Here is a 21,893-nt window from a genome sequence, read left to right as displayed (position 1 = left end):
ATCTACTGTAGTATTACATCATGGTTAAACCTGTTGTCACCTACTGTAGTATTACATCATGGTAAAACCTGTTGTCATCTACTGTAGTATTACATCATGGTTAAACCTGTTGTCATCTACTGTAGTATTACATCATGGTTAAACCTGTTGTTATCTACTGTAGTATTACATCATGGTAAAACCTGTTGTCATCTACTGTAGTATTACATCATGGTTAAACCTGTTGTCATCTACTGTAGTACTACATCATGGTTAAACCTGTTGTCATCTACTGTAGTATTACATCATGGTTAAACCTGTTGTCATCTACTGTAGTATTACATCATGGTTAAACCTGTTGTCATCTACTGTAGTATTACATCATGTTTAAACCTGTTGTCACCTACTGTAGTATTACATCATGGTAAAACCTGTTGTCATCTACTGTAGTATTACATCATGGTTAAACCTGTTGTCATCTACTGTAGTACTACATCATGGTTAAACCTGTTGTCATCTACTGTAGTATTACATCATGGTTAAACCTGTTGTCATCTACTGTAGTATTACATCATGGTTAAACCTGTTGTCACCACCTACTGTAGTATTACATCATGGTTAAACCTGTTGTCATCTACTGTAGTATTACATCATGGTTAAACCTGTTGTCACCTACTGTAGTATTACATCATGGTAAAACCTGTTGTCACCATCTACTGTAGTATTACATCATGGTTAAACCTGTTGTCATCTACTGTAGTACTACATCATGGTTAAACCTGTTGTCATCTACTGTAGTATTACATCATGGTAAACCTGTTGTCACCATCTACTGTAGTATTACATCATGGTTAAACCTGTTGTCATCTACTGTAGTACTACATCATGGTTAAACCTGTTGTCACCTACTGTATTACTACATCATGGTAAAACCTGTTGTCACCACCTACTGTAGTATTACATCATGGTTAAACCTGTTGTCATCTACTGTAGTATTACATCATGGTAAAACCTGTTGTCACCACCTACTGTAGTATTACATCATGGTAAAACCTGTTGTCACCACCTACTGTAGTATTACATCATGGTTAAACCTGTTGTCATCTACTGTAGTATTACATCATGGTAAAACCTGTTGTCACCATCTACTGTAGTATTACATCATGGTTAAACCTGTTGTCACCTACTGTAGTATTACATCATGGTAAAACCTGTTGTCATCTACTGTAGTATTACATCATGGTTAAACCTGTTGTCATCTACTGTAGTACTACATCATGGTTAAACCTGTTGTCATCTACTGTAGTATTACATCATGGTTAAACCTGTTGTCACCATCTACTGTAGTATTACATCATGGTTAAACCTGTTGTCATCTACTGTAGTATTACATCATGGTTAAACCTGTTGTCATCTACTGTAGTACTACATCATGGTTAAACCTGTTGTCACCACCTACTTTAGTATTACATCATGGTTAAACCTGTTGTCATCTACTGTAGTATTACATCATGGTTAAACCTGTTGTCATCTACTGTAGTACTACATCATGGTTAAACCTGTTGTCACCACCTACTGTAGTATTACATCATGGTTAAACCTGTTGTCACCATCTACTGTAGTATTACATCATGGTTAAACCTGTTGTCATCTACTGTAGTATTACATCATGGTTAAACCTGTTGTCATCTACTGTAGTATTACATCATGGTTAAACCTGTTGTCACCACCTACTGTAGTATTACATTATGGTTAAACCTGTTGTCATCTACTGTAGTATTACATCATGGTAAAACCTGTTGTCACCACCTACTGTAGTATTACATCATGGTTAAACCTGTTGTCATCTACTGTAGTATTACATCATGGTTAAACCTGTTGTCACCTACTGTAGTATTACATCATGGTTAAACCTGTTGTCATCTACTGTAGTATTACATCATGGTTAAACCTGTTGTCATCTACTGTAGTATTACATCATGGTAAACCCTGTTGTCATCTACTGTAGTATTACATCATGGTTAAACCTGTTGTCATCTACTGTAGTATTACATCATGGTTAAACCTGTTGTCACCACCTACTGTAGTATTACATCATGGTTAAACCTGTTGTCACCACCTACTGTAGTATTACATCATGGTTAAACCTGTTGTCACCATCTACTGTAGTATTACATCATGGTTAAACCTGTTGTCACCACCTACTGTAGTATTACATCATGGTTAAACCTGTTGTCATCTACTGTAGTATTACATCATGGTTAAACATGTTGTCACCACCTACTGTAGTATTACATCATGGTTAAACCTGTTGTCATCTACTGTAGTATTACATCATGGTTAAACCTGTTGTCACCACCTACTGTAGTATTACATCATGGTTAAACCTGTTGTCACCACCTACTGTAGTATTACATCATGGTTAAACCTGTTGTCACCACCTACTGTAGTATTACATCATGGTTAAACCTGTTGTCACCACCTACTGTAGTATTACATCATGGTTAAACCTGTTGTCATCTACTGTAGTATTACATCATGGTTAAACCTGTTGTCATCTACTGTAGTATTACATCATGGTTAAACCTGTTGTCACCATCTACTGTAGTATTACATCATGGTTAAACCTGTTGTCACCATCTACTGTAGTATTACATCATGGTTAAACCTGTTGTCATCTATTGTAGTATTACATCATGGTTAAACCTGTTGTCATCTACTGTAGTATTACATCATGGTTAAACCTGTTGTCATCTACTGTAGTATTACATCATGGTTAAACCTGTTGTCACCACCTACTGTAGTATTACATCATGGTTAAACCTGTTGTCATCTACTGTAGTATTACATCATGGTTAAACCTGTTGTCATCTATTGTAGTATTACATCATGGTTAAACCTGTTGTCATCTACTGTAGTATTACATCATGGTTAAACCTGTTGTCATCTACTGTAGTATTACATCATGGTTAAACCTGTTGTCACCACCTACTGTAGTATTACATCATGGTAAAACCTGTTGTCATCTACTATAGTATTACATCATGCTTAAACCTGTTGTCATCTACTGTAGTATTACATCATGGTTAAACCTGTTGTCATCTACTGTAGTATTACATCATGGTTAAACCTGTTGTCATCTACTGTAGTATTACATCATGGTTAAACCTGTTGTCACCACCTACTGTAGTATTACATCATGGTAAAACCTGTTGTCATCTACTGTAGTATTACATCATGGTTAAACCTGTTGTCATCTACTGTAGTATTACATCATGGTTAAACCTGTTGTCATCTACTGTAGTATTACATCATGGTTAAATCTGTTGTCACCACCTACTGTAGTATTACATCATGGTTAAACCTGTTGTCACCTACTGTAGTATTACATCATGGTTAAACCTGTTGTCATCTACTGTAGTATTACATCATGGTTAAACCTGTTGTCACCATCTACTGTAGTATTACATCATGGTTAAACCTGTTGTCATCTATTGTAGTATTACATCATGGTTAAACCTGTTGTCATCTACTGTAGTATTACATCATGGTTAAACCTGTTGTCATCTACTGTAGTATTACATCATGGTTAAACCTGTTGTCACCACCTACTGTAGTATTACATCATGGTTAAACCTGTTGTCATCTACTGTAGTATTACATCATGGTAAAACCTGTTGTCATCTACTGTAGTATTACATCATGCTTAAACCTGTTGTCATCTACTGTAGTATTACATCATGGTTAAACCTGTTGTCATCTACTGTAGTATTACATCATGGTTAAACCTGTTGTCACCACCTACTGTAGTATTACATCATGGTAAAACCTGTTGTCATCTACTGTAGTATTACATCATGGTTAAACCTGTTGTCATCTACTGTAGTATTACATCATGGTTAAACCTGTTGTCATCTACTGTAGTATTACATCATGGTTAAACCTGTTGTCATCTACTGTAGTATTACATCATGGTTAAACCTGTTGTCACCATCTACTGTAGTATTACATCATGGTAAAACCTGTTGTCATCTACTATAGTATTACATCATGCTTAAACCTGTTGTCATCTACTGTAGTATTACATCATGGTTAAACCTGTTGTCATCTACTGTAGTATTACATCATGGTAAACCCTGTTGTCATCTACTGTAGTATTACATCATGGTTAAACCTGTTGTCATCTACTGTAGTATTACATCATGGTTAAACCTGTTGTCACCACCTACTGTAGTATTACATCATGGTAAAACCTGTTGTCATCATCTACTGTAGTATTACATCATGGTTAAACCTGTTGTCATCTACTGTAGTATTACATCATGGTTAAACCTGTTGTCATCTACTGTAGTATTACATCATGGTTAAACCTGTTGTCATCTACTGTAGTATTACATCATGGTTAAACCTGTTGTCATCTACTGTAGTATTACATCATGGTTAAACCTGTTGTCACCACCTACTGTAGTATTACATCATGGTTAAACCTGTTGTCACCTACTGTAGTATTACATCATGGTTAAACCTGTTGTCATCTACTGTAGTATTACATCATGGTTAAACCTGTTGTCACCATCTACTGTAGTATTACATCATGGTTAAACCTGTTGTCATCTATTGTAGTATTACATCATGGTTAAACCTGTTGTCATCTACTGTAGTATTACATCATGGTTAAACCTGTTGTCATCTACTGTAGTATTACATCATGGTTAAACCTGTTGTCACCACCTACTGTAGTATTACATCATGGTTAAACCTGTTGTCATCTACTGTAGTATTACATCATGGTAAACCCTGTTGTCATCTACTGTAGTACTACATCATGGTTAAACCTGTTGTCACCATCTACTGTAGTATTACATCATGGTTAAACCTGTTGTCACCATCTACTGTAGTACTACATCATGGTTAAACCTGTTGTCATCTACTGTAGTATTACATCATGGTTAAACCTGTTGTCATCTACTGTAGTATTACATCATGGTAAAACCTGTTGTCATCTACTGTAGTATTACATCATGGTTAAACCTGTTGTCATCTACTGTAGTATTGCATCATGGTTAAACCTGTTGTCACCATCTACTGTAGTATTACATCATGGTTAAACCTGTTGTCATCTACTGTAGTACTACATCATGGTTAAACCTGTTGTCATCTACTGTAGTACTACATCATGGTTAAACCTATTGTCATCTACTGTAGTATTACATCATGGTTAAACCTATTGTCATCTACTGTAGTATTACATCATGGTTAAACCTGTTGTCATCTACTGTAGTATTACATCATGGTTAAACCTATTGTCATCTACTGTAGTATTACATCATGGTTAAACCTGTTGTCATCTACTGTAGTATTACATCATGGTTAAACCTGTTGTCATCTACTGTAGTATTACATCATGGTTAAACCTGTTGTCATCTACTGTAGTACTACATCATGGTTAAACCTATTGTCATCTACTGTAGTATTACATCATGGTTAAACCTGTTGTCATCTACTGTAGTATTACATCATGGTTAAACCTATTGTCATCTACTGTAGTATTACATCATGGTTAAACCTGTTGTCATCTACTGTAGTATTACATCATGGTTAAACCTGTTGTCATCTACTGTAGTATTACATCATGGTTAAACCTATTGTCATCTACTGTAGTATTACATCATGGTTAAACCTGTTGTCATCTACTGTAGTATTACATCATGGTTAAACCTGTTGTCATCTACTGTAGTATTACATCATGGTTAAACCTGTTGTCATCTACTGTAGTATTACATCATGGTTAAACCTGTTGTCATCTACTGTAGTATTACATCATGGTTAAACCTGTTGTCATCTACTGTAGTACTACATCATGGTTAAACCTGTTGTCATCTACTGTAGTATTACATCATGGTTAAACCTGTTGTCATCTACTGTAGTATTACATCATGGTTAAACCTGTTGTCATCTACTGTAGTATTACATCATGGTTAAACCTGTTGTCACCACCTACTGTAGTATTACATCATGGTTAAACCTGTTGTCATCTACTGTAGTATTACATCATGGTTAAACCTGTTGTCATCTATTGTAGTATTACATCATGGTTAAACCTGTTGTCATCTACTGTAGTATTACATCATGGTTAAACCTGTTGTCATCTACTGTAGTATTACATCATGGTTAAACCTGTTGTCACCACCTACTGTAGTATTACATCATGGTAAAACCTGTTGTCATCTACTATAGTATTACATCATGCTTAAACCTGTTGTCATCTACTGTAGTATTACATCATGGTTAAACCTGTTGTCATCTACTGTAGTATTACATCATGGTTAAACCTGTTGTCATCTACTGTAGTATTACATCATGGTTAAACCTGTTGTCACCACCTACTGTAGTATTACATCATGGTAAAACCTGTTGTCATCTACTGTAGTATTACATCATGGTTAAACCTGTTGTCATCTACTGTAGTATTACATCATGGTTAAACCTGTTGTCATCTACTGTAGTATTACATCATGGTTAAATCTGTTGTCACCACCTACTGTAGTATTACATCATGGTTAAACCTGTTGTCACCTACTGTAGTATTACATCATGGTTAAACCTGTTGTCATCTACTGTAGTATTACATCATGGTTAAACCTGTTGTCACCATCTACTGTAGTATTACATCATGGTTAAACCTGTTGTCATCTATTGTAGTATTACATCATGGTTAAACCTGTTGTCATCTACTGTAGTATTACATCATGGTTAAACCTGTTGTCATCTACTGTAGTATTACATCATGGTTAAACCTGTTGTCACCACCTACTGTAGTATTACATCATGGTTAAACCTGTTGTCATCTACTGTAGTATTACATCATGGTAAAACCTGTTGTCATCTACTGTAGTATTACATCATGCTTAAACCTGTTGTCATCTACTGTAGTATTACATCATGGTTAAACCTGTTGTCATCTACTGTAGTATTACATCATGGTTAAACCTGTTGTCACCACCTACTGTAGTATTACATCATGGTAAAACCTGTTGTCATCTACTGTAGTATTACATCATGGTTAAACCTGTTGTCATCTACTGTAGTATTACATCATGGTTAAACCTGTTGTCATCTACTGTAGTATTACATCATGGTTAAACCTGTTGTCATCTACTGTAGTATTACATCATGGTTAAACCTGTTGTCACCATCTACTGTAGTATTACATCATGGTAAAACCTGTTGTCATCTACTATAGTATTACATCATGCTTAAACCTGTTGTCATCTACTGTAGTATTACATCATGGTTAAACCTGTTGTCATCTACTGTAGTATTACATCATGGTAAACCCTGTTGTCATCTACTGTAGTATTACATCATGGTTAAACCTGTTGTCATCTACTGTAGTATTACATCATGGTTAAACCTGTTGTCACCACCTACTGTAGTATTACATCATGGTAAAACCTGTTGTCATCATCTACTGTAGTATTACATCATGGTTAAACCTGTTGTCATCTACTGTAGTATTACATCATGGTTAAACCTGTTGTCATCTACTGTAGTATTACATCATGGTTAAACCTGTTGTCATCTACTGTAGTATTACATCATGGTTAAACCTGTTGTCATCTACTGTAGTATTACATCATGGTTAAACCTGTTGTCACCACCTACTGTAGTATTACATCATGGTTAAACCTGTTGTCACCTACTGTAGTATTACATCATGGTTAAACCTGTTGTCATCTACTGTAGTATTACATCATGGTTAAACCTGTTGTCACCATCTACTGTAGTATTACATCATGGTTAAACCTGTTGTCATCTATTGTAGTATTACATCATGGTTAAACCTGTTGTCATCTACTGTAGTATTACATCATGGTTAAACCTGTTGTCATCTACTGTAGTATTACATCATGGTTAAACCTGTTGTCACCACCTACTGTAGTATTACATCATGGTTAAACCTGTTGTCATCTACTGTAGTATTACATCATGGTAAAACCTGTTGTCATCTACTGTAGTATTACATCATGGTTAAACCTGTTGTCACCATCTACTGTAGTATTACATCATGGTTAAACCTGTTGTCATCTACTGTAGTATTACATCATGGTTAAACCTGTTGTCATCTACTGTAGTATTACATCATGGTTAAACCTGTTGTCACCTACTGTAGTATTACATCATGGTTAAACCTGTTGTCACCATCTACTGTAGTATTACATCATGATAAACCCTGTTGTCATCTACTGTAGTACTACATCATGGTTAAACCTGTTGTCACCATCTACTGTAGTATTACATCATGGTTAAACCTGTTGTCACCATCTACTGTAGTACTACATCATGGTTAAACCTGTTGTCATCTACTGTAGTATTACATCATGGTTAAACCTGTTGTCATCTACTGTAGTATTACATCATGGTAAAACCTGTTGTCATCTACTGTAGTATTACATCATGGTTAAACCTGTTGTCATCTACTGTAGTATTGCATCATGGTTAAACCTGTTGTCACCATCTACTGTAGTATTACATCATGGTTAAACCTGTTGTCATCTACTGTAGTACTACATCATGGTTAAACCTGTTGTCATCTACTGTAGTACTACATCATGGTTAAACCTATTGTCATCTACTGTAGTATTACATCATGGTTAAACCTATTGTCATCTACTGTAGTATTACATCATGGTTAAACCTGTTGTCATCTACTGTAGTATTACATCATGGTTAAACCTATTGTCATCTACTGTAGTATTACATCATGGTTAAACCTGTTGTCATCTACTGTAGTATTACATCATGGTTAAACCTGTTGTCATCTACTGTAGTATTACATCATGGTTAAACCTGTTGTCATCTACTGTAGTACTACATCATGGTTAAACCTATTGTCATCTACTGTAGTATTACATCATGGTTAAACCTGTTGTCATCTACTGTAGTATTACATCATGGTTAAACCTATTGTCATCTACTGTAGTATTACATCATGGTTAAACCTGTTGTCATCTACTGTAGTATTACATCATGGTTAAACCTGTTGTCATCTACTGTAGTATTACATCATGGTTAAACCTATTGTCATCTACTGTAGTATTACATCATGGTTAAACCTGTTGTCATCTACTGTAGTATTACATCATGGTTAAACCTGTTGTCATCTACTGTAGTATTACATCATGGTTAAACCTGTTGTCATCTACTGTAGTATTACATCATGGTTAAACCTGTTGTCATCTACTGTAGTATTACATCATGGTTAAACCTGTTGTCATCTACTGTAGTACTACATCATGGTTAAACCTGTTGTCATCTACTGTAGTATTACATCATGGTTAAACCTGTTGTCATCTACTGTAGTACTACATCATGGTTAAACCTATTGTCATCTACTGTAGTACTACATCATGGTTAAACCTATTGTCATCTACTGTAGTACTACATCATGGTTAAACCTGTTGTCATCTACTGTAGTACTACATCATGGTTAAACCTGTTGTCATCTACTGTAGTATTACATCATGGTTAAACCTGTTGTCATCTACTGTAGTATTACATCATGGTTAAACCTGTTGTCATCTACTGTAGTACTACATCATGGTTAAACCTGTTGTCATCTACTGTAGTACTACATCATGGTTAAACCTGTTGTCATCTACTGTAGTATTACATCATGGTTAAACCTGTTGTCACCTACTGTAGTATTACATCATGGTAAAACCTGTTGTCATCTACTGTAGTATTACATCATGGTTAAACCTGTTGTCATCTACTGTAGTATTACATCATGGTTAAACCTGTTGTTATCTACTGTAGTATTACATCATGGTAAAACCTGTTGTCATCTACTGTAGTATTACATCATGGTTAAACCTGTTGTCATCTACTGTAGTACTACATCATGGTTAAACCTGTTGTCATCTACTGTAGTATTACATCATGGTTAAACCTGTTGTCATCTACTGTAGTATTACATCATGGTTAAACCTGTTGTCATCTACTGTAGTATTACATCATGTTTAAACCTGTTGTCACCTACTGTAGTATTACATCATGGTAAAACCTGTTGTCATCTACTGTAGTATTACATCATGGTTAAACCTGTTGTCATCTACTGTAGTACTACATCATGGTTAAACCTGTTGTCATCTACTGTAGTATTACATCATGGTTAAACCTGTTGTCATCTACTGTAGTATTACATCATGGTTAAACCTGTTGTCACCACCTACTGTAGTATTACATCATGGTTAAACCTGTTGTCATCTACTGTAGTATTACATCATGGTTAAACCTGTTGTCACCTACTGTAGTATTACATCATGGTAAAACCTGTTGTCATCTACTGTAGTATTACATCATGGTTAAACCTGTTGTCATCTACTGTAGTACTACATCATGGTTAAACCTGTTGTCATCTACTGTAGTATTACATCATGGTAAACCTGTTGTCACCATCTACTGTAGTATTACATCATGGTTAAACCTGTTGTCATCTACTGTAGTACTACATCATGGTTAAACCTGTTGTCACCTACTGTAGTACTACATCATGGTAAAACCTGTTGTCACCACCTACTGTAGTATTACATCATGGTTAAACCTGTTGTCATCTACTGTAGTATTACATCATGGTAAAACCTGTTGTCACCACCTACTGTAGTATTACATCATGGTAAAACCTGTTGTCACCACCTACTGTAGTATTACATCATGGTTAAACCTGTTGTCATCTACTGTAGTATTACATCATGGTAAAACCTGTTGTCACCATCTACTGTAGTATTACATCATGGTTAAACCTGTTGTCACCTACTGTAGTATTACATCATGGTAAAACCTGTTGTCATCTACTGTAGTATTACATCATGGTTAAACCTGTTGTCATCTACTGTAGTACTACATCATGGTTAAACCTGTTGTCATCTACTGTAGTATTACATCATGGTTAAACCTGTTGTCACCATCTACTGTAGTATTACATCATGGTTAAACCTGTTGTCATCTACTGTAGTATTACATCATGGTTAAACCTGTTGTCATCTACTGTAGTACTACATCATGGTTAAACCTGTTGTCACCACCTACTTTAGTATTACATCATGGTTAAACCTGTTGTCATCTACTGTAGTATTACATCATGGTTAAACCTGTTGTCATCTACTGTAGTACTACATCATGGTTAAACCTGTTGTCACCACCTACTGTAGTATTACATCATGGTTAAACCTGTTGTCACCATCTACTGTAGTATTACATCATGGTTAAACCTGTTGTCATCTACTGTAGTATTACATCATGGTTAAACCTGTTGTCATCTACTGTAGTATTACATCATGGTTAAACCTGTTGTCACCACCTACTGTAGTATTACATTATGGTTAAACCTGTTGTCATCTACTGTAGTATTACATCATGGTAAAACCTGTTGTCACCACCTACTGTAGTATTACATCATGGTTAAACCTGTTGTCATCTACTGTAGTATTACATCATGGTTAAACCTGTTGTCACCTACTGTAGTATTACATCATGGTTAAACCTGTTGTCATCTACTGTAGTATTACATCATGGTTAAACCTGTTGTCATCTACTGTAGTATTACATCATGGTAAACCCTGTTGTCATCTACTGTAGTATTACATCATGGTTAAACCTGTTGTCATCTACTGTAGTATTACATCATGGTTAAACCTGTTGTCACCACCTACTGTAGTATTACATCATGGTTAAACCTGTTGTCACCACCTACTGTAGTATTACATCATGGTTAAACCTGTTGTCACCATCTACTGTAGTATTACATCATGGTTAAACCTGTTGTCACCACCTACTGTAGTATTACATCATGGTTAAACCTGTTGTCATCTACTGTAGTATTACATCATGGTTAAACATGTTGTCACCACCTACTGTAGTATTACATCATGGTTAAACCTGTTGTCATCTACTGTAGTATTACATCATGGTTAAACCTGTTGTCACCACCTACTGTAGTATTACATCATGGTTAAACCTGTTGTCACCACCTACTGTAGTATTACATCATGGTTAAACCTGTTGTCACCACCTACTGTAGTATTACATCATGGTTAAACCTGTTGTCACCACCTACTGTAGTATTACATCATGGTTAAACCTGTTGTCATCTACTGTAGTATTACATCATGGTTAAACCTGTTGTCATCTACTGTAGTATTACATCATGGTTAAACCTGTTGTCACCATCTACTGTAGTATTACATCATGGTTAAACCTGTTGTCACCATCTACTGTAGTATTACATCATGGTTAAACCTGTTGTCATCTATTGTAGTATTACATCATGGTTAAACCTGTTGTCATCTACTGTAGTATTACATCATGGTTAAACCTGTTGTCATCTACTGTAGTATTACATCATGGTTAAACCTGTTGTCACCACCTACTGTAGTATTACATCATGGTTAAACCTGTTGTCATCTACTGTAGTATTACATCATGGTTAAACCTGTTGTCATCTATTGTAGTATTACATCATGGTTAAACCTGTTGTCATCTACTGTAGTATTACATCATGGTTAAACCTGTTGTCATCTACTGTAGTATTACATCATGGTTAAACCTGTTGTCACCACCTACTGTAGTATTACATCATGGTAAAACCTGTTGTCATCTACTATAGTATTACATCATGCTTAAACCTGTTGTCATCTACTGTAGTATTACATCATGGTTAAACCTGTTGTCATCTACTGTAGTATTACATCATGGTTAAACCTGTTGTCATCTACTGTAGTATTACATCATGGTTAAACCTGTTGTCACCACCTACTGTAGTATTACATCATGGTAAAACCTGTTGTCATCTACTGTAGTATTACATCATGGTTAAACCTGTTGTCATCTACTGTAGTATTACATCATGGTTAAACCTGTTGTCATCTACTGTAGTATTACATCATGGTTAAATCTGTTGTCACCACCTACTGTAGTATTACATCATGGTTAAACCTGTTGTCACCTACTGTAGTATTACATCATGGTTAAACCTGTTGTCATCTACTGTAGTATTACATCATGGTTAAACCTGTTGTCACCATCTACTGTAGTATTACATCATGGTTAAACCTGTTGTCATCTATTGTAGTATTACATCATGGTTAAACCTGTTGTCATCTACTGTAGTATTACATCATGGTTAAACCTGTTGTCATCTACTGTAGTATTACATCATGGTTAAACCTGTTGTCACCACCTACTGTAGTATTACATCATGGTTAAACCTGTTGTCATCTACTGTAGTATTACATCATGGTAAAACCTGTTGTCATCTACTGTAGTATTACATCATGCTTAAACCTGTTGTCATCTACTGTAGTATTACATCATGGTTAAACCTGTTGTCATCTACTGTAGTATTACATCATGGTTAAACCTGTTGTCACCACCTACTGTAGTATTACATCATGGTAAAACCTGTTGTCATCTACTGTAGTATTACATCATGGTTAAACCTGTTGTCATCTACTGTAGTATTACATCATGGTTAAACCTGTTGTCATCTACTGTAGTATTACATCATGGTTAAACCTGTTGTCATCTACTGTAGTATTACATCATGGTTAAACCTGTTGTCACCATCTACTGTAGTATTACATCATGGTAAAACCTGTTGTCATCTACTATAGTATTACATCATGCTTAAACCTGTTGTCATCTACTGTAGTATTACATCATGGTTAAACCTGTTGTCATCTACTGTAGTATTACATCATGGTAAACCCTGTTGTCATCTACTGTAGTATTACATCATGGTTAAACCTGTTGTCATCTACTGTAGTATTACATCATGGTTAAACCTGTTGTCACCACCTACTGTAGTATTACATCATGGTAAAACCTGTTGTCATCATCTACTGTAGTATTACATCATGGTTAAACCTGTTGTCATCTACTGTAGTATTACATCATGGTTAAACCTGTTGTCATCTACTGTAGTATTACATCATGGTTAAACCTGTTGTCATCTACTGTAGTATTACATCATGGTTAAACCTGTTGTCATCTACTGTAGTATTACATCATGGTTAAACCTGTTGTCACCACCTACTGTAGTATTACATCATGGTTAAACCTGTTGTCACCTACTGTAGTATTACATCATGGTTAAACCTGTTGTCATCTACTGTAGTATTACATCATGGTTAAACCTGTTGTCACCATCTACTGTAGTATTACATCATGGTTAAACCTGTTGTCATCTATTGTAGTATTACATCATGGTTAAACCTGTTGTCATCTACTGTAGTATTACATCATGGTTAAACCTGTTGTCATCTACTGTAGTATTACATCATGGTTAAACCTGTTGTCACCACCTACTGTAGTATTACATCATGGTTAAACCTGTTGTCATCTACTGTAGTATTACATCATGGTAAAACCTGTTGTCATCTACTGTAGTATTACATCATGCTTAAACCTGTTGTCATCTACTGTAGTATTACATCATGGTTAAACCTGTTGTCATCTACTGTAGTATTACATCATGGTTAAACCTGTTGTCACCACCTACTGTAGTATTACATCATGGTAAAACCTGTTGTCATCTACTGTAGTATTACATCATGGTTAAACCTGTTGTCATCTACTGTAGTATTACATCATGGTTAAACCTGTTGTCATCTACTGTAGTATTACATCATGGTTAAACCTGTTGTCATCTACTGTAGTATTACATCATGGTTAAACCTGTTGTCACCATCTACTGTAGTATTACATCATGGTTAAACCTGTTGTCACCATCTACTGTAGTATTACATCATGGTTAAACCTGTTGTCATCTATTGTAGTATTACATCATGGTAAAACCTGTTGTCATCTACTGTAGTATTACATCATGGTTAAACCTGTTGTCATCTACTGTAGTATTACATCATGGTTAAATCTGTTGTCATCTACTGTAGTATTACATCATGGTTAAACCTGTTGTCATCTACTGTAGTATTACATCATGGTTAAACCTGTTGTCACCATCTACTGTAGTATTACATCATGGTTAAACCTGTTGTCATCTATTGTAGTATTACATCATGGTTAAACCTGTTGTCATCTACTGTAGTATTACATCATGGTTAAACCTGTTGTCATCTACTGTAGTATTACATCATGGTTAAACCTGTTGTCATCTACTGTAGTATTACATCATGGTTAAGCCTGTTGTCATCTACTGTAGTATTACATCATGGTTAAACCTGTTGTCATCTACTGTAGTATTACATCATGGTTAAACCTGTTGTCACCATCTACTGTAGTATTACATCATGGTTAAACCTGTTGTCATCTACTGTAGTATTACATCATGGTTAAACCTGTTGTCATCTACTGTAGTATTACATCATGGTAAAACCTGTTGTCATCTACTGTAGTATTACATCATGCTTAAACCTGTTGTCATCTACTGTAGTATTACATCATGGTTAAACCTGTTGTCATCTACTGTAGTATTACATCATGGTAAACCCTGTTGTCATCTACTGTAGTATTACATCATGGTTAAACCTGTTGTCATCTACTGTAGTATTACATCATGGTTAAACCTGTTGTCACCACCTACTGTAGTATTACATCATGGTAAAACCTGTTGTCATCTACTGTAGTATTACATCATGGTTAAACCTGTTGTCATCTACTGTAGTATTACATCATGGTTAAACCTGTTGTCATCTACTGTAGTATTACATCATGGTTAAACCTGTTGTCATCTACTGTAGTATTACATCATGGTTAAACCTGTTGTCACCATCTACTGTAGTATTACATCATGGTTAAACCTGTTGTCACCATCTACTGTAGTATTACATCATGGTTAAACCTGTTGTCATCTATTGTAGTATTACATCATGGTAAAACCTGTTGTCATCTACTGTAGTATTACATCATGGTTAAACCTGTTGTCATCTACTGTAGTATTACATCATGGTTAAACCTGTTGTCATCTACTGTAGTATTACATCATGGTTAAACCTGTTGTCATCTACTGTAGTATTACATCATGGTTAAACCTGTTGTCATCTACTGTAGTATTACATCATGGTTAAACCTGTTGTCACCACCTACTGTAGTATTACATCATGGTAAAACCTGTTGTCATCTACTGTAGTATTACATCATGGTTAAACTTGTTGTCATCTACTGTAGTATTACATCATGGTTAAACCTGTTGTCATCTACTGTAGTACTACATCATGGTTAAACCTGTTGTCATCTACTGTAGTATTACATCATGGTTAAACCTGTTGTCATCTACTGTAGTATTACATCATGGTTAAACCTGTTGTCATCTACTGTAGTATTACATCATGGTTAAACCTGTTGTCATCTACTGTAGTATTACATCATGGTTAAACCTGTTGTCACCATCTACTGTAGTATTACATCATGGTTAAACCTGTTGTCACCATCTACTGTAGTATTACATCATGGTTAAACCTGTTGTCATCTACTGTAGTACTACATCATGGTTAAACCTGTTGTCATCTACTGTAGTATTACATCATGGTTAAACCTGTTGTCATCTAATGTAGTATTACATCATGGTTAAACCTGTTGTTGTCATCTACTGTAGTATTACATCATGGTTAAACCTGTTGTCATCTACTGTAGTATTACATCATGGTTAAACCTGTTGTCATCTACTGTAGTATTACATCATGGTTAAACCTGTTGTCATCTACTGTAGTATTACATCATGGTTAAACCTGTTGTCATCTACTGTAGTATTACATCATGGTTAAACCCTGTTGTCATCTACTGTAGTACTACATCATGGTTAAACCTGTCATCATCTACTGTAGTATTACATCATGGTAAACCTGTTGTCACCATCTACTGTAGTATTACATCATGGTTAAACCTGTTGTCATCATCTACTGTAGTACTACATCATGGTTAAACCTGTTGTCATCTACTGTAGTATTACATCATGGTTAAACCTGTCATCATCTACTGTAGTATTACATCATGGTTAAACCTGTTGTCATCTACTATAGTATTACATCATGGTAAAACCTGTTGTCATCTACTGTAGTACTACATCATGGTTAAACCTGTTGTCATCTACTGTAGTACTACATCATGGTTAAACCTGTTGTCATCTACTGTAGTATTACATCATGGTTAAACCTGTTGTCATCTACTGTAGTATTACATCATGGTTAAACCTGTTGTCATCTACTGTAGTATTACATCATGGTAAACCCTGTTGTCATCTACTGTAGTATTACATCATGGTTAAACCTGTTGTCATCTACTGTAGTATTACATCATGGTTAAACCTGTTGTCATCTACTGTAGTATTACATCATGGTTAAACCTGTTGTCACCATCTACTGTAGTACTACATCATGGTTAAACCTGTTGTCACCTACTATAGTATTACATCATGGTTAAACCTGTTGTCATCTACTGTAGTATTACATCATGGTAAAACCTGTTGTCATCTACTGTAGTATTACATCATGGTTAAACCTGTTGTCATCTACTGTAGTATTACATCATGGTTAAACCTGTTGTCATCTACTGTAGTATTACATCATGGTTAAACCTGTTGTCATCTACTGTAGTACTACATCATGGTTAAACCTGTTGTCATCTACTGTAGTATTACGTCATGGTTAAACCTGTTGTCATCTACTGTAGTATTACATCATGGTTAAACCTGTTGTCATCTACTGTAGTATTACATCATGGTAAAACCTGTTGTCATCTACTGTAGTATTACATCATGGTTAAACCTGTTGTCATCTACTGTAGTATTACATCATGGTTAAACCTGTTGTCACCTACTGTAGTATTACATCATGGTAAACCTGTTGTCACCTACTGTAGTATTACATCATGGTTAAACCTGTTGTCATCTACTGTAGTACTACATCATGGTTAAATCTGTTGTCATCTACTGTAGTACTACATCATGGTTAAACCTGTTGTCACCATCTACTGTAGTATTACATCATGATAAACCCTGTTGTCACCATCTACTATAGTACTACATCATGGTTAAACCCGTTGTCATCTACTGTAGTATTACATCATGGTTAAACCTATTGTCATCTACTGTAGTATTACATCATGGTTAAACCTGTTGTCATCTACTGTAGTACTACATCATGGTTAAACCTGTTGTCATCTACTGTAGGATTACATCATGGTTAAACCTGTTGTCACCATCTACTGTAGTATTACATCATGGTTAAACCTGTTGTCATCTACTGTAGTATTACATCATGGTTAAACCTGTTGTCATCTACTGTAGTATTACATCATGGTTAAACCTGTTGTCACCATCTACTGTAGTATTACATCATGATAAACCCTGTTGTCATCTACTGTAGTACTACATCATGGTTAAACCTGTTGTCACCATCTACTGTAGTATTACATCATGGTTAAACCTGTTGTCACCATCTACTGTAGTACTACATCATGGTTAAACCTGTTGTCATCTACTGTAGTATTACATCATGGTTAAACCTGTTGTCATCTACTGTAGTATTACATCATGGTAAAACCTGTTGTCATCTACTGTAGTATTACATCATGGTTAAACCTGTTGTCATCTACTGTAGTATTGCATCATGGTTAAACCTGTTGTCACCATCTACTGTAGTATTACATCATGGTTAAACCTGTTGTCATCTACTGTAGTATTACATCATGGTAAAACCTGTTGTCATCTACTGTAGTATTACATCATGGTTAAACCTGTTGTCATCTACTGTAGTATTGCATCATGGTTAAACCTGTTGTCACCATCTACTGTAGTATTACATCATGGTTAAACCTGTTGTCATCTACTGTAGTACTACATCATGGTTAAACCAACTCCCCTCTCTTTTGGTGTGGGATAGACTTAATTAAATTAAGTCTGGAGGCCCCCACTTCCACAAACTATGTCAGCCAACATAGGACAAACCGCCGGAGTGACAGGCTAAGGAGGCAGACTGACTACCCAGAGAATTAGACCCCCAAAGTAGCGTCAGGCAGATGGGATGTGGTGGAGTAAGGGGGGGGGGGGGGGGGGGGGTAACAGAGAGGTGGACCTGGGCTCTGACCGTTAATCACAGGTTTTGTCAGACCTGGGCTCCGACCGTTAATCAGACCTGGGCTCTGACCGTTAATCACAGGTTCTGTCAGACCTGGGCTCTGACCGTTAATCACAGGTTTTGTCAGACCTGGGCTCTGACCGTTAATCAGACCTGGGCTCTGACCGTTAATCACAGGTTCTGTCAGACCTGGGCTCTGACCGTTAATCACAGGTTCTGTCAGACCTGGGCTCTGACCGTTAATCACAGGTTCTGTCAGACGGTTCTGTCAGACCTGGGCTCTGACCGTTAATCACAGGTTCTGTCAGACCTGGGCTCTGACCGTTAATCACAGGTTCTGTCAGACCTGGGCTCTGACCGTTAATCACAGGTTCTGTTAGACCTGGGCTCTGACAGTTAATCACAGGTTCTGTCAGACCTGGGCTCTGACCGTTAATCACAGGTTCTGTCAGACCTGGGCTCTGACCGTTAATCACAGGTTCTGTTAGACCTGGGCTCTGACAGTTAATCACAGGTTCTGTCAGACCTGGGCTCTGACCGTTAATCACAGGTTCTGTTAGACCTGGGCTCTGACCGTTAATCACAGGTTCTGTCAGACCTGGGCTCTGACCGTTAACCTAAAGAAAACAAATATAATGATATTCCAAGAGAGGTAAGGAAATCAGGATTATAAATACAAATTCTACTTGGACACAGTTCTTTTAGAAAACACCAAAAACTACACGACCAAAAGTATGTGGACACCTGCTCGTCAAACATCTCATTCCAAAATCATAGGCATTAATATGGAGTTGATCCCCCCTTTTCTGCTATAACAGCCTGCACTCTTCTGGGAATGCTTTCCACTAGTTGTTGGAAAATTGGTGTGGGGACTTGCTTCCATTCAGCCACAAGAGCATTAGTGAGGTTGGGCACTGATGTTGGGCGAATAGGCCTGGCTCGCAGTCAGCATTCCAATTCATCCCAAAGGCATTCGATGGGGTTGAGGTCAGGGCTCTGTGCAGGCCAGTCAAGTTCTTCCACACCGATCTCAACAAACCATTTCTTTATTGAATTTGCTTTGTGCATGAGGGCATTGTCGTGCTGAAACAGGAAAGGGCATTCCCCAAACTGTTGCCACAAAGTTGGAAGTACAGAATCTAGAATGTCATTGTATGCTGTAGCGTTAAGATTTCTCTTCACTGGAACTAAGGGGCCTAGCCCGAACCATGAAAAACAGCCCCAGACCATTATTCCTCCTCCACCAAACTTTACAGTTGGCACTATGCATTGGGGCAGGTAGTGTTCTCTTGGCATCCGCCAAACTCAGATTAGTCTGACTGCCAGATGGTAAAGCGCGATTCATCACTCCAGAGAACGTGTTTCCACTGCTCCAGAGTCCAATGGCGGTGAGCTTTACACCACTCCAGCCGCTTGACATTGCACATGGTAATCTTAGGCTTGTGTGCGGCTGCTCGGCCATGGAAACCCATTTCATGAAGCTCTCGACGAACAGTTCTTGTGCTGACGTTGCTTCAAGAGGCCGCTTGGAACTCGGAAGTAAGTGTTGCAATCGAGGACAGACAATTTTTACTCTCTGCGAGCTTCAGCACTTGGTGGTCCCATTCTGTGAGCTTGTGGCCTACCACTTCGTCGCTGAGCTGTTGTTGCTCCTAGACGTTTCCACTTCACCACAGCACTTACAGTTGACTGGGGCAGTTCTAGCAGGGCAGAAATTTGAAGAATTGACTTGTTGGAAAGGTGGCATCCTATGACGATGCCACGTTGAAAGTCACTGAGCTCTTCAGTAAGGCCATTCTACTGCCAATATTTGTCTATGGAGATTGCAGGTCTGTGTGTTAGATTTTATACACCTGTCAGCAATGGGTGTGGCTGAAATAGCCGAATCCACTAATTTGAAGGGGTGTCCACATACACTATATATAGATACACTATATATACAAAAGTATCTTTCGCATGGCGGTAAATTAGCTCAGAGATAAATCAAGAAGATCATTCTATGCCATTAAAATAAACATTAATATTCACCAGTTTGGGCTGGCTAGTGGCATCAGTGCTATTGGTGTGTGTGTGTGTGTGTTTGGGCGAATGGTAGGGGGCCAGCTGAACAGCAGTGGGGGTCCAGATCTTTCAGAGTGCAGGGCCTCAATCGACAGAGAGGAAAAGGTGTGTGTGTGTTGTTTTGGCGAATGGTAGGGGGCCAGCTGAACAGCAGTGGGGGTCCAGATCTTTCAGAGCGCAGGGCCTCAATGGACAGAGAGGAAAAAGGAGTGTGTGTGAGAACAGGGAGAGGGGTCTCTGCCATTGTCTGCTGGTCTCTGGTTGCCAGGTCCTGCCAGGTCCTCTCCACCACAGCTCTGAAGCTGCTTTGTGTCTCTGCTGGTCTCTGGTTGCCAGGTCCTGCCAGGTCCTCTCCACCACAGCTCTGAAGCTGCTTTGTGGCTCTGCTGATCTCTGGCCCCATAAAGAACAGTCAGTTCTTACTAAAATCTTATTTTTAAAACTTTTTTTTTTATCAGAAACTAAATACATATCTGAAAAGGGCATTCATCAGCACATGAACTAAAGACATCTCTGAAACAGGCATTCATCAGCACAGGAACTAAAGACACATCTCTGAAACAGGCATTCATCAGCACAGGAACTAAAGACACATCTCTGAAACAGGCATTCATCAGCACAGGAACTAAAAAAAAACATATCTGAAACAGGCATTCATCAGCACAGGAACTAAAGAAACATATCTGAAACAGGCATTCATCAGCACAGGAACTAAAGACACATCTCTGAAACAGGCATTCATCAGCACAGGAACTAAATACA

General features: G+C 37.0%; 1 protein-coding gene across 2 annotated transcripts in view; it reads left to right on the top strand.

Annotated features, from left to right (window-relative positions):
- LOC149985681 (neutral amino acid transporter A-like) overlaps positions 1-21,893 on the top strand; it is a 95,292-nt gene that overhangs the window by 56,715 nt on the left and 16,684 nt on the right. The window lies entirely within an intron of this gene.

The sequence above is a fragment of the Oncorhynchus mykiss genome, chromosome 1 (genome assembly GCF_057628025.1).
Source record: "Oncorhynchus mykiss isolate SJ-2025 chromosome 1, ASM5762802v1, whole genome shotgun sequence".
Classification (NCBI taxonomy): domain Eukaryota; kingdom Metazoa; phylum Chordata; class Actinopteri; order Salmoniformes; family Salmonidae; genus Oncorhynchus; species Oncorhynchus mykiss.
This window is presented reverse-complemented; position numbering and strand designations above follow the sequence as displayed.